The sequence below is a fragment of the Oratosquilla oratoria genome, chromosome 15 (genome assembly GCF_046742065.1).
Source record: "Oratosquilla oratoria isolate Oo_2021 chromosome 15, ASM4674206v1, whole genome shotgun sequence".
Classification (NCBI taxonomy): domain Eukaryota; kingdom Metazoa; phylum Arthropoda; class Malacostraca; order Stomatopoda; family Squillidae; genus Oratosquilla; species Oratosquilla oratoria.
The window spans coordinates 18397853-18412852 of record NC_134791.1 but is presented as its reverse complement, the minus strand read 5'-3'; the positions used below and the strand labels follow the sequence as shown (position 1 = coordinate 18412852).

The 15000-nt window shown below is 43.0% G+C and overlaps 1 non-coding gene across 1 annotated transcript; it reads left to right on the top strand.

Moving 5' to 3' along the window:
• The first annotated feature begins 6406 nt into the window (after nt 1-6406).
• Nucleotides 6407-6477, top strand: TRNAG-CCC (transfer RNA glycine (anticodon CCC)). Its single transcript has one exon. It is a non-coding gene; the product is annotated as a tRNA-Gly (tRNA).
• Nucleotides 6478-15000: the final 8523 nt, after the last annotated feature.

The window sequence follows — 15000 nt, the reverse complement described above, 5'->3', positions numbered from 1 at the left end:
TCAAGAATACTATCGTTCCGTATTTTATCATATAAAATATACATGTGCGTGGTTCTTAAGCTTCTTATTACCATCTAATGCCTTTAACTTTTGTATTTGCCAACCAAGCCTTATTTACATGCATAAAAATCCTTATTAGTATTGATTCACACATTCGATTCGTTGTCTCCATTGACGGAGGAGGAAGAAGAGGCGGAGAAGTAGAAGAAGAGAAAGAAGAAGGAGGAGGAGGAGGAGAAGGAGGAGAGTAAGAAGGAGAATAAAAATGAGAGGAAGAAGAACGAGGAAAAGAGGAAGGAGGAAAAGAAGAAGAAATAGGAAAAAAGAATAAGAAGGAGGAGATGAAAGAGAAGAGGAAGAAAAAGATAAAGATGGAGGAGAAAAAGGAGGAGGAGAGGAAAGAGAAGAAGAAAAAGAAGAAAAAGGTGAGGAGCCTACGCCAGGAGGCGCATAACTACAAGCCGGAGCCGTCACCTTTGCCCTATGTACTTAAAGAGCTGTAGGGAAAAGTAACATTCACTGCTGAGAATTGGAAAGGAGTGCGGGATTCAAACCCACAACTACGCGAATACAAGACCAGCACACACAGGTTAGGTAACATAGCACTTCTTTGCCTCAAAGCCACATTTACACCAAACCTCTGACTTTCCTTATTAAAAAATAAATAAGTAAATAAATAGGTAAATGAATAAATAAATACAATAAATAAATAGAATAATAAATAGATAAATAAGTAAATAAAATAAATAAATAAAAATGCATCGAAGCTCTTTTCGGTGTCTTCTCAAAATAGCTATTCCCAGTTGAGCGACCCGGTTAGGTTAGGTTGCTTTAGGTTAGGTTAGGTTAGGTTAGGTTGGGTTAGGTTGGGTTAGGTTACTCTTTACTACGAGTCGTTATCCTGAGACTCGCTGTAATGGTCATAAACCCTCTCTTCTCCATTTCACCTTCGTCTCTTTTTTTCTCCAACTCTTTCTCCTCTTCCTTGTCCCTTTATTCCTTCGCCTCTTTCTCCTCTAGCTCTGCTACGGTTACACTAGTCAACGGAATGGTTGGATTCCGACGATTCAGTTGGATTTTGTCTAAAGTTGGAGTGTAATCGTAGCTTAAAGCTATCGTAACACTCTAACCTTGGACGAAGTCCAACTAAGTCGTTGGAATCCAACCATTCCGTTGACTAATGTAACCGTGGCTTTGATCTACGGTTACACTCCAACCTTGGACAAAATCCAATTGAATCGTTGGAATTCAGCCATCCCATTGACTTGTGTAACCGTATCTTTCGTCTCCTTCCTTCCTACCCCCTCTTCTCCTCCTTTCTTCTTCTTCTCCTCCTCCTCCCTATTCTTGCGTCCTTCTCCTCCTTTTATTTTATTCTCAGAGTCTTTCTTTGTGTCCTTTGTCATTTGATCCTCCATCTTTTATGCCTTCACCAGTTCCCTCTCCCCTTCTTTGTTTCATTCTTCTTTACATGTGATTTATCTTTTGATTATGTTTACATCCGTATTTTTAATTTTTCTCCTTTTCTTTCTTTCCTTTCTGCGTCTTTTTATAGGCAATGGTAGTGTACATACACGCACACACACACACATAAATATATACGTATATATATATATGTGTGTGTGTGTGTGTGTGTAATGTATAATGTATATACATATATATATATATATATATATATATATATATATATATATATACAGGTACACAACACACTATATCTATATATATATATATATATATATATATATATATATGTGTGTGTGTGTGTGTGTGTGTGTGTGTGTGTGTGTGTGTGTGTGTGTGTGTGTGTGTGTGTGTGTATTGCTATAGTTGGGCAGCAGATCCACTTTTAGGCAGATGTCATTAAAATTTGCAGCAGCTTTTGCGTTCACGAGTTTGTCAGCAAAAAACTCGTGAACGCAGAAGCTGTTGCAAATTTTGATATATATATATATATATATATATATATATATATATATATATATATATATATATATATATACACACACACACAGTTTAGCACAACAACATTCAGAAACTTATTAATTTTCTTTCTAATGTTCTCAACTCTTTTGACTGAAGATCTAAATCAACGTTTCGACTACAAGGATTCATCTTCAGAATAATTACAGTAATTACAGTCTTACACAGTTACATGATACTAAGTTGACAATCTTACACGGGAAACATGAGCTTTTATATTGGAAGCCATGTTTCCCGTCAACTTCGTATCATGAAACTGTGTAAGACTGCAATTATTTTCATTATTCTGAAGATGACTCCTTGTAGAAGAAATGTCAATTAAAAATGGAAGACTTAGGGCGACTTGTCATTGCTTATCTTCCTGAAGCAAGATCTAGTCAGAAGAATTGAAAACATTAGAAAGAAGATTACTAAGTGTCAGAATACTGTTGTGTTCAACTCAGTGTGTATTAGTGAGAATCTTTGTTCAATATACATATACATATATATATATATATATATATATATATATATATATATATATATGATCATATCTTCATCAAGAAATAAATGAAGAACCACCCATATCGAACAGGTCATGTACGAATGATATAATGAGCGACCTTAACAAAGTCTATATATATATATATATATGTATATATATATATATATATATATATATATATATATGAAGATGAATAAAAGTAAAACCAAAATAATACTCAGTTCCAGAATTCAATCAAGATATCTTAATCTATAGACAACCTTGAAGAAGCTTAGATTACATTTGTATACGTCAAATATAGAAAATGGCTAAAGACCATGAAAATGAATTAAAAACATGTTATCACGATTTATAAAAAAAAAAAAAAAATCTGACAAATATAAAAACACCATGAGGACTTCTCAACCTATATATTTGAAATGCATTGTTTATAATCACTGTATAATCCCAGCTATGATCTTAGGGTGTGATATTTGTAAACTGACGACGGTGATGAAGGCAAAGCTAAGGCAGCCTACACACGGAGCGTCTTTGTGACGTGTGTCATTTATGACGACCGTCGAAAAAGACGCTCGTTTTTAGATCACTATTCTCGCAAACGTTGTCCTACACACGCAGCGTTAAAATGACGGCCGTCATTATGGCGCCTGAGCGTTGCGCGTCATCCTGCTAATTTCAATAACTATTCTCGCAAACGTTGTCCTACACACGCAGCGTTAAAATGACGGCCGTCATTATGGCGCCTGAGCGTTGCGCGTCAAATTATCTAAAAACGAGCTGCCTTAGTATTATAAAGAGGATAATGGAGAGATCAGTGTTGGGAATAACACTGAAGGATAGGAAGAGCGTAATTTGGCTAAGAAAACAGAATGGAGCGAAATACATCATCGAGGCAATAAATTAGCAAGGAACTGAACTGAGCATGGAAAGGAAGATGGTAGATGAAGTACGCGTGTTACTGACTGGACGCCAAGAGATGGCAAGCGTGATATAAAGACTCAGTGGAGAGACGAGCCAGAGAAGCTTGCATGAGTAACATGGCATAGGTTATCACAGCTGTGCGATTCATGGAAGATGGTTGGGGAAAACACTAGTTCAGCAGTGGACTCTAAATGGGTGATTTAATTAACTCACTTATTGAACTCACACACATACACAACTCATGCCGTAGTAGTTAGAGTTCCTGGCTCCCACTATGGCGCTCCGGGTTCGAATCCTGCCCAAGGCTGAAAAAAATTCAGTATCGCTGCGCTGCGGGTTGTTACTCCAACTCTCGTGAGCGGGGAGTTGGGTGTGTGTGTGTGTGTGTGTGTGTGCGTGTAAGGTCACAGCATTACCCTTAGATCGGTCATATATGAGTTTTGAGCTCTCTTTCGGGAGGGAAATAGCTGTCGATCACGATTCCAACACGTGATCCAAGACCATGGTGAGTCACACACAAACGCACACATACAAACATACGCTTTTGGTTACTAATCTACCATTAATCTGGGATATGGAGGGCCTCGTGGGAAGAAATTGTTGACAGCACTGAGCGAAAATGTTTACAATGACACGCACACATATACACACGCACACACACACACGTATATGTTTACACACACACACATATATATATATATATATATATATATATGTGTGTGTGTGTGTGTGTGTGTGTGTGTGTGTGTGTGTGTGTGTGTGTGTATGTGTGTGTGTGTGTGTGTGTGTGTGTGTGTAGACATGCATGCAAATACGGTAGAAGATACATATATACTTTGGGAATATACCCCCGATCGAAAAGCAAACACATTTTACTCTTTAGTAAAATGCAAAATTACAATATTTTGAAAACCATGGTAGCCCAAGTCAATACAGCTTCCAGCCAATCGAACACCAATTCCCAGTCAAATCTGTGCTCAATGCTCTGAATTCTGACTCAATCGTAATTAAAAGAAGGGAAGGACGGGTCGTCGGTGTTCGGTTTGCTACAAAGTGTACTGACTTGGGGTACAGCACTGTTTCAAAAACCTTATGTTTGTGCATTTCGCTATAGAATACTGTAGCTTTGTTTTTCGATAGTGAATATTTTTCCAATGTTTGTTAATGAATTTTATATGCATGATGTATATGTGTATATATAATACATATATATCTATTTGGTGAGTACTGAAACTACTGGTTGCTTTAAGAGAAGGGTAGATAAGTTTATGGATGTATAAACATGCATACATACGTACGAACATACATACTGTACATATACACACACGAGCACACATACACACATATGGAAAAGAAACAAGTTTAGTTATATACTCGTATTATAACCTCTCTCTCTCTCTCGCTCTCTTTCTCTCTCTCTCTCTCGGTATTATTGTAATTGCTTGGGGTTCGATAATTCGTCATGTCGAAGGCGTTCTTTCCGCCTGTCATCGTCTCGTTGTGGTTTCTCATTCCTCAATATAGAATCAGACCTTCTCTCCCCGACGCTCCTCTCTTGTTGTCCCGTCTCACGTCCGAAACCATTTACCCAGATTTAGCGCCCGACCCTCCGAGGGTATTTTGACCCATAAGGAATAATGAGATAAGATTCATTTTCAAATACTTCTCGTAAAGACTCGAAGGTGCGTGTCCAGCTCTGTCAAGGAATTTTGTTCATTAAGTGTATGACCATAAGAGTGATTTTGGCTTCACTTACTTTTGGACATTTTGTAGGCCAAATGCACTTATTACCTTTCGCTAATACTCATTCATTGTGTGTGGGATTTCGTAGGATATGAAACCTTTTTACGCCCGATTTAATCCTCTTTAAGTGGACCAGAAGGCGAAGGCTACGTTAGACCTGAATCCTTATACGTCGGGTCACCGTCTCGCCCCACAGTGGGCAACCGAGTCAATAGAGGTCGTTTCATAGAAAATGGACAGCGTGAGGGGAACACGTTTCCTCTAGTATTGATTTATTGAATGTACAGTGTCCGCTGTCACTGGTCCTTCAGTATCGAACTCGGTGGGGGGGGGGGGGGAATGTATTGTAGACATTGGGTTAGTCACTGACCAATATGGACACAGTTAGGAAGGGGCCACTGCACATGTATAGGTCTAGTTGTCGGGCGTGTATACATAACCTATGTACACGTATACACACACACACATACAAGCATGGGAACATACAGACAGACAAACCTACATACATAAAGACAGGCAGATATATAGGCATACAGACAGACACGTAAGCATACAGACACACACACACACACACACACACACACACACAAGAACATAAGGACAAACGAACATAACAATGAAGGAGGCTGCAAAAGACCATAAGGCCCACATTAGGCAGTTCTATGCATATTACCACCTGTCATCTCCATCCATAAAATTGTTTAACCGTTTCTGAAAACAAGCATACAGGCAGACAGACAGACAGAAAAACAAGCATACATATAGACAGACAATGGACCGAAAGAATAACAGTGTATATATATATATATATATATATATATATATATATATATATATATATATATATATGTGTGTGTGTGTGTGTGTGTGTGTGTGTGTGTGTGTGTGTGTGTGTGTGTGTGTGTATGTGTGTCCAGAATAAAAAATGAGTGACAAAGAGAGAGAGAGAGCGATAACGAACGAGCGAGAAACAGACAGAAAAAGAGAGAAAGAGAGAGAACGATAACGAACGAGCGACAGACAGAAAAAGAGAGCGAACGAGCGAGACCGAAAGAGAGCGATTTTTCCTAAAATTTATTTTATCTTTTGTTGAGTTTATTACAGCTTTAACTACAACCTGTTTTGACTGCCCACATCACGATAATCAATTTTACATCCTAAAGAGTATTACTGACATGTTATCGAGACAATCATTTACTCTCTACGTGCGTAACCTCAGACACCGTCAGCATGAGAACGGAACGTATTCAGATAAAGCGAACTTTACTCTCTACCGCGCCGCTGGTGTAGTGGTATCATGCAAGATTCCCATTCTTGCGACCCGGGTTCGATTCCCGGGCGGCGCAGATCTATTTTCGTTCCGAGTGCGCGGGTTCGTTGTCCTCGGGGAGCCCCGTCCTCGCTTCGGTGATTATAAAGTTTCATAATAAGGAAAAAGGAACTGGATATCTAACCAAGGGCGAAGAGCTTCAGATGTCCTTGAAGGTTCTTGCGTTGTGTTGTGTTTGTATCAGAGCTTTTGCAAAATGTCCCACACCGAGGGTGTACATATATATACATAAGGAGACTGCAAGAGACCATAAGGCCTACACTAGGCAGTTCTATGTACAATAGGCTTCCTGATGACAGTAAAGCGATGTTTAAAGAGAAGCTGAACACCAATTTGTTCACTGAATGTCACGACTTAAACGAAAGGATTATTAGAAACTACAACAGATGCTAAAGCCTTGTTCACACGGGGCTAGTTTAGTAGCCCCTAACGCTAGCCACTTGTAAACTAGCCCTTTATATTTGCCCAATGTGAACTGAGAGTTAGTCAACTTGCCTCCAAACTATCTTAGTGTTAACACTGGGTAAATTAACTTACAGTTAGCACTAGCGGCTGTTAAACTAACTCCGTGTTAACAAGGTTTGAAAATGACGATATATGGCGGGGACCTAGAAATCGATACTTCAAGTAACAAGTAACGAGTAACAAGAGTATCACGGGATTGGGTATTGGCTAAATGGGTTTGTTGGTGAAGCGAGCTTGGGGTTCTGTCCACGTGAATGTCTTTATCTTCGTTGACTTGTCGTGAACTTACACACTCTGTGTAAGGAATGTGTGTATGTACACACGAACGTGCACAGGAGGCAAATATAGAGAAGAAAACAAATACACATGGGTACGCATACACACAGGAACTCATGCATGAGCACACACGCAGACACACACACACACACACACACACACACACACACACACGTACAAAGTAGCGGGCTTCTGAGCAAAAAAGCACCGGTTCGAATCCCGCTCACGCCAACTGAGTTTCTTGACTCTGGTCACTTCAAAGTAACCCATTCATCGCTCGTCCACTGCAACTTCCTTTATGCCTACAAAAGTGCATGAACTGCATGACCCTGTAGTATTAAAGTGTGTGAGAAAAACCAAATGTACTCGGCTCAACACAAGTGTTGTAACCCAACCACGTCAGCGATATAAAGATAGCTGACTGAGCGACATCGGGTCCAACGTACGTGTGTGTGTGTGTGTGTGTGTGTGTGTGTGTGTGTGTGTGTGTGTGTGTGTGTGTGTGTGTGTGTGTGTGTGTTTGTGTGTGCGTGTGTGTGTGTGTGATTCATCGTGGTCTTTAATCACGTGTGGGTCTCGTGATCGGCAGTGTCTGCACTCCCTGATGAAAACTCGGAGGTTCTGTGTTTATAAATTTTTCAACTTTGTGTATGTGTATGCGTGTGTGTTTTTGCGTGTATGTGTGTGTGTCCGTGTATACTCGTGTGCATGCTTGTGTGTATGTTCGTGTGTGAGCGTTTGCATGTGTGTGTGTGTGTGTGTGTGTGTGCGCGCGCGTGTGTGTGTGTGATTCATCGTGGTCTTTAATCACGTGTGCGTCTCGTGATCGGCAGTGTCTGCACTCCCTGATGAAAACTCGGAGGTTGTGAGTTTATTTACATTTTCCAACTTTGTGTATGTGTATGCGTGTGTGTTTGTGCGTGTGTGTGTCCGTGTATACTTGTGCATGATTGTGTGTATGTTCGTGTGTGAGTGTTTGCATGTGTGTGTGTGTGTGTGTGTGTGTGTGTGTGTGTGTGTGTGTGTGTGTGTGTGTGTGTGTGTGTGTGTGTGTTCATGTGTGATTCACCATGGTCTTGGATCACGTGTTGGATTCGTGATCAAATCGACAGCTATTTCCCTCGCGGAAGAGAGCTCAGAGCTCATATATGACCGATCTATGGGTAATGCTGTGACCTTACACGCACACACACACACAACTCTCCACCCACGAGTTGAAGTTACGACCCGCAGCGCAGCGATACTGAATTTATTTCAGCCCTGGGTGGGATTCGAACACGGACCGCAGTGGCAGCCAGGAACTACCGCTGCGACCACGAGTCGTGTGCGTGCGTGTGTGTACGTTAATACCTAGTTGTATTTTGCGGGAAGGGGAGCTAAGCTCGTGGTGTCCCGCCTTTGTATCTCGCAGTGTCTAGTTTGCTCTTAAACTCATGAATGGTTTTTGCGCACACTATTTCTTTGTCCATATTGTTCCAAGTGTCCACCACTCTATGTGGAAAACTGTTTTTCTTCAGATCTCTTCTGTAGCTATGTTTTATGATTTTCTTTCCATGTCCTCTTGTGCTTCTCTTGTCCCAGTTTAACAAGTCCTCTCTATCGAGTATTTCTGTGCCCTTCGTGATTATGTAGATGGTCAGTAGGTCACCTCTCTCTCTTCTTTGCTCCAGAATCGGTAACTCCAGTTTAGCCAATCTCTCCTCATATGACAAGTTTGCAAGTGCAGGTGCCATATTTGTGGCTGCTCTCTGGATTATTTCTATTTTCTTTATATTCTTTTTGGTACTGGGTGACCACAATGTCGCAGCATACTCGAGTCTAGGCCTTACTAGTGTGACCAATATTCTTTCAATCATTTCTTCGTCCAAATATGTAAATGCCACTTTTATTGATCTTAGCAAGTTGTAGGATTCTCCGACAATTTTGTTTATCTGTTTATCATAGGACAAGTCGTTTGAGATATTTACACCCAAATCTTTTTCGGATTTCTCCTTCTTTATCTCCTTGGTTCCAATTTTATATTGTCCTGATATTCTATTTTTGCTGTTTCCAAACTCCATTATGCTACGGTTGTTAATATTGAAGTCCACTTCCCATTTCTGACTCCAGTTCCATACCTTATTCAGGTCTTCCTGCAGTGATTCGTAATCCTTTTCAGTTTTTACTTTCCTTAATATTTTGGCGTTATCTCCAAAGAAGCTCTTGTAACATTTCACATCATCATTCATGTCATTCACATAAATAGCAAACATTATTGGAGCCAATACAGATCCTTGCGGTACTCCACTGTGTGTGTAAGTGTGTGTGTGTGTGTGTGTGTGTGTGTGTGTGTGTGTGTGTGTGTGTGTGTGTGTGTGTGTGTGTGTATTTGTGTGTTGTATGTATACTTTACCTGTTTACCTAATTATCATATAAAGCGATATCTCATTCTTAGGTCAATTTTGTCTTAAAAATCCTATGTTTTTTAATTGTACTTCACCGTCTCCACAATAGTGGGCATCAGAGGTGCGGTAGACCAGTGTAGCCCATATATACTAGCACCTATTCAGTATGGTCGAGGTAATTACATTTATTTCACATTTCATTCACAACCACGGCCATTCCAACATACCAAAATCTTCACATACACTTCTCATCACACATACAACCATACCAAGCCGACTTAAGACACCTCGGTGAGCTACAGAGGATGTATCGTCTCACAGGGGATAGACAGGCCATGTAGTGGACCATTGAGCCTGAACTACTACTAACTATTTAACGGTTATTCCATGGACAAATGCATCTTTATGAAAAACTTATTTTTTTTCTTCATTGCTTAAGCAATCCAACATGCAAAACAACCTCACAGCTACATTTTCCCAGGGTTCACATATGCTATGGACGCAAACGCGTTAGGAAAGGGCCATTCTGATAGACGAAGACCTCCGCATGACGTAGGGGGTCACGTGACTGCGAGGGGTTGGGGTGGGGGCCACCTGAGGGAGAGCGCGAGGCGACAGACACAACTTGAAGAGGTCGCATCCAAAGACCACACCCTTCCATCCTTCCTCTTCCACGAACTTCCTCCCTCAACGCCTCCTCCTTCTTCTTCCTCCTCCTTCTTCCCCTCCCACTCCTTCAGAAGTTCTAAAGGGAGGAAGGGAAAGGGGGGACAGTGACGTAAGACACAATGGCAGGGCATAGCCTTTGTTGCTGCAGAAGTACGAGGTGGGGTTATGTCCACACTGGAGGGGTTTATTGGATAAAAGACTTGACCATGACTAGAAGGCACCTCCCCGTTCCTCCTAGGTATCCACGGGCTGGACACATAGACTGTCGAGTCGGTGTGGGGACAAGGTAAATGAACAAGGTACACACACTCCATTGACGGACGCTGTAACAGGAAAGACGGGGTGCATCACGAATGGGCCCATAGAAAACGGGCCAAAGAATCTGTTCCCTAAAAGCGAGCAATGACCGACGGTCAGCTGTGACCTCTTCGATATTCTTCGGGAAAAGAAGAAGAAGAAGAAGAACGAGCGAGCGAGGAGCGTTCTGTATGACGAGGGATTAAGCACGGTTGGATGAGGCTTTCGAAGTGAGGCCACACGTATTATGTCGGACAAAACTTGTGTCAATTAGTCTGTATTTAACCTCCCCCTACCCCCCCCACCCCCTCCATCCGCCCGATTTGAAACGGCAGTTAGGGCCGTTGCTCTTGAGTTTTGACTCCGACGGTGACGTAATGCTAACGGGTAAGGGAGGAGAAGGAAGAGAAAGCAGAGGAGGAGGAGGAAGAGGAGGAGGAAAGGGATGTGGAGAGGAACCTAGAAGAGAACGAAGACGAGAAGGAAAAATAGGAGGACGAAAAGTAGGGGAAGTTAGTAGTGGGAGAAATAGGAGCAGGAGTGGGAGTAGGAGTAGGAGGAGGAGAAGGAAGAGGAGGAGGAGAAGGAAGAGGGGGAGGAGAAGGAAGAAGAGGAGGGGAAGAGGAGAAAGAGTAACAATTGTAATAGTAGTAGAGGTAGTAGTAGTAGTAGTAGTAGGAGGAGGAGGAGGAGGAGGAGGGGGAAGTGGAGAAGGAAAATGACGGTGGTGGTGGTGATAATGATGATGGCGGAAAATATACTGGTGTTGTTGGTGGTAATGGTGTTGGCGGTAGAAATGGTGTTGATGGTGGTAATGATGGTGGTGGCAGTGATGGTGGAAGTGGTGGTGATGATGATTGTGGTGGTGGTGGTCGTGATGAGTGCGGTGGAAATGTTGTTGATATTGGTGGTAAAGGTCTTAGTTGTGGTGATAATGATGATGATGATGATGATGATGATGATGATGATGATGATGATGATGATGATGATGATGAAGATGATGGTGGTGGTAATGATGTTGGTCGTGATGGTAGTGGTGGTGGAGATGGTGGAGGTGATCATCAGGAGAGAGGAGGATGATGATAACGAGGGTGAGAAGAAGAAAGAAGACGAAGATGAGGCGGAGGAGAAAGAAGAGGAAAGAGAGAGGAGGGAGAAGGGAAGTGAGGGGAGGGAGGAGGAGGGAGGAGGGAGAAGGGAGGTAGGGGAAGAAAGGATAGAGATGGTGGAGGAGGAGGATAAGAATGAAAATGACTCAGATGAGTAGGAGAAAGATGGGGAAGAGGAAGGATGAGGAAGAAGGAGGAGGAAGGAGGGGATAGAGATGAGGGAGGAGGAGGGAAGAGGGAGTGGGTAGAGAGGAAGGAGGAGGGAAGAGGGAGGGGAGGAGGAAGGAGGGAGGAGGGAGGAGAGGGTAGAGAGGCAGGAGGAAGGAGGTGAGGGAGGGGGACAGGAGAGAAGAGGAAGGAAGAAGGAGGAAGGAAGAAGAAGGAAGGAGGAGGGAAGAGGGAGGGGAGGAGGGTGGAAGGAGGAGAGAGGAGGAAGGAGAAGTGGGAGAGGAGGGAAGAGGAAGGAAGGAGGGAGGAAGGAGAAAAGAGGAGGGAGTAGGGAGTAAGGAGGCGAGGGTAGAGAGGAAAGGAGGAGAGAGGAGGGAAGAGGAGGGGAGGGGAGGAGAGAGAGATGAGAGAATTGGGAGGAGGGAGGCGAGGGTAGAGAGGAGAGGAGGAGAGAGGAGGGAAGAGGAGGGGAGGGGGAGGGGGGAGGGGGGAGGAGGGAGGAGGAAGGAAGGAGGTGGAGGAGAAGGAGGAGGAGAAGGACGACGAGAAGGAGGAGTAGGAGGTGGAGGAAGAGGAGAATTAGGTGGAGGAAGAGGAGAAGAAGGAGGACGACGAGAAGGAGAAGAAGGAGGTGGAAGAAGAGGAGGAGGTGGAGGAGAAGAAGGAGGACGACGAGAAGGAGATGGTGGAGGAGAAGGAGAAGGAGGAGGAGAAGGAGAAGGAGAAGGAGAAGGAGAAGGAGAAGAAGGAGGAGCACCAGGAGGAGAAGGAGGAGGAGGAGAGGAGAAGGAGAAGAAGGAGGAGGAGGGGGAGGACCAGGAGGAGGAAGAGGAGGAGGAGGAGGAAGAGGAGGAGGAGGAGGAGGAGAAGAATGTCCCCTTATTGGCTTTTCCTCCGGGGTCCATCGGGCTTTCTTTCTGGCTTAGTAGAGCATGATTAATCGGGGCTCTTGACTCGGGTGTGGTGCATTCCTTCCTTCGGTCCAGCAAATTAACCTCCGGAGAGACATTCCTTTCCAGTTGTTCCACAAGACGACAATGCATTCTTTTCAGCTCCTCCTTCGTCCTGTCCTGCTTCTTCTTCCTCCGGGGGGTGGAGGGTCAGGAGGAGGAGGAGGAGGAGGAAGGGGAGGGGGAGGAGGAGGAGAAAGAGGAGGAAGGAGAGGAGGGGAAAGAATAGGAGGAAGAGGAGGAAAGAGAGGAGGAGAAAGAATAGGAGGAAAAGGAGGAAGAGGAGGAGAAGGAGAAAGGGGAAGAGGAGGAGCACGAGGAGGAAGGGGAGAAGGAGGAAGAGGAGCAGGAGAAAGACGAGGAGGAAAATGAGGAGGAGGAGGAGGAGAAAGAGGAGGAGGAGAAGAAAGGGGAGGAGGAGAAACAACAGGAGGAGGAAGAGGCGGAAGAGGAGGAGGAAGAGGAAGAGGAAGAAGAGAAGGAAGAACAGGAGGAGGAAGAGAATGAGGAGGAGGGGAGGAGGGGGAGGAGGGGGAGGAGGAGGAGGAGGAAGGAGAGGAGGAAGGGGAGGAGGAAGAGGAGGAGGAAGAGAAGGAAGAGAAGGAAGCGGAAGAAGCGCACTATTTCTGGAAAATTGTGGATCAATGTCACTAACATGATATATTGACTCAGTACGGTTGCCCATACTTCTTACTTGGTTCTTAAAAACTGCACTCAATTGTATTGCGTCATACAGAATAATCATCGGACAATGTCAATGACTGACGAAGGGCCGCTTTAGGGTGTTTGAAACCTTTGGAGAAAAAAAAAATATATATATATATATATATATATATATATATATATATATATATATATATATATAATATATATATATATATATATATATATATAATAATTCCGATTGTCGTCCCCAGATTCGAACCGGGCTCGTGAAATCACGGGACTGGTTCGAATCCGGGGACGACAGTCGGAATTACTTGATCATCACCACCCTGGTAATTCTATTCATATATATATATATATATATATATATATATATATATATATATATATATATATATATGAGAGGCCCGAAGAAAAATATGAACAATCATGGTTCATTTTCGAGCAAATTCTACTCTTCACTAGTGAAACACTCTTTGCAACACGAACTGATTAAAAACGAAAAAAGGAAAACAATATAATTCTTCAAACTCAATAGTTATATGCATACAGATATATATTTAGAAACACCCCCTATGGAACAGCGTCACGCATCTCTTATTACTGAAGTCGAATCTCCACTAAAAAAAAAAAAAAAAAAAAATAGGGAGAACTATGAGAGGGCCCAGAGACTGTTGCCAGCCGCTGTGGGGCCGCGGGTATATAGTGAGTGAAACTGGAGGAAAAAATTATTCTTATACATTTATCGAATATTTCCTCGCTTGCAATTTTGTTTCACATTTTTATTAAGTCTCTTATTAAGTATTTGTACATTATTTAGAATGTATCAATTACAACTCCGCGATATACTTATTACAAAATACAGGGTGGGTGAATTTCACACACTGGACTCAGCCAACATGGCTTTAGATGGCATATGATATTTCAGAATTAACGCACGCACACACGTTCACACACACAAACATATACACACAACTCGATAGCTCAATTGGGAGATCCTGGCCACCACTACGATGGTCCGGGTTCGAATCCCACCCAGGACTGAAATAATTTTAGTATCGCTGAGCTGCGAGTCGTTACTCCAACACTCATGGGCGGGGAGTTGGGTGTGTGTGTGCGTGTAAGGTCACGGCATTACCCATATATCGGTCATATGAGCTCTGAGCTCTCTTCTGGGAGGGAAATAGCTGTCGATCACTAGTCCAATACATGATCCAAGACCATGGTGAATCACACGCTCACACATACACATACAAAGACACACATACACACACGCTCATACATATACAAACACACACACACGCACGCACACCGGCTCAATGTCGAGATGGTAATGATCGCACCCGCTACTCAAGAGGTCCGAGTTCGATTCCCGCCCAGGGCTGAAATTATTTCAGCATTACTGCAAGCCGGCACTCTAGCTCTTGTGGGCGGAGAGTTGTGTGTGTGTGTGTGTGTGTATTGTGTTGTGTGTGTGTGGTCATAACACTACCCATACAGCTGGTATATATTATAAATTCTGAGTTCTCACCGTAGAGGTTAATAGCTGTCGATC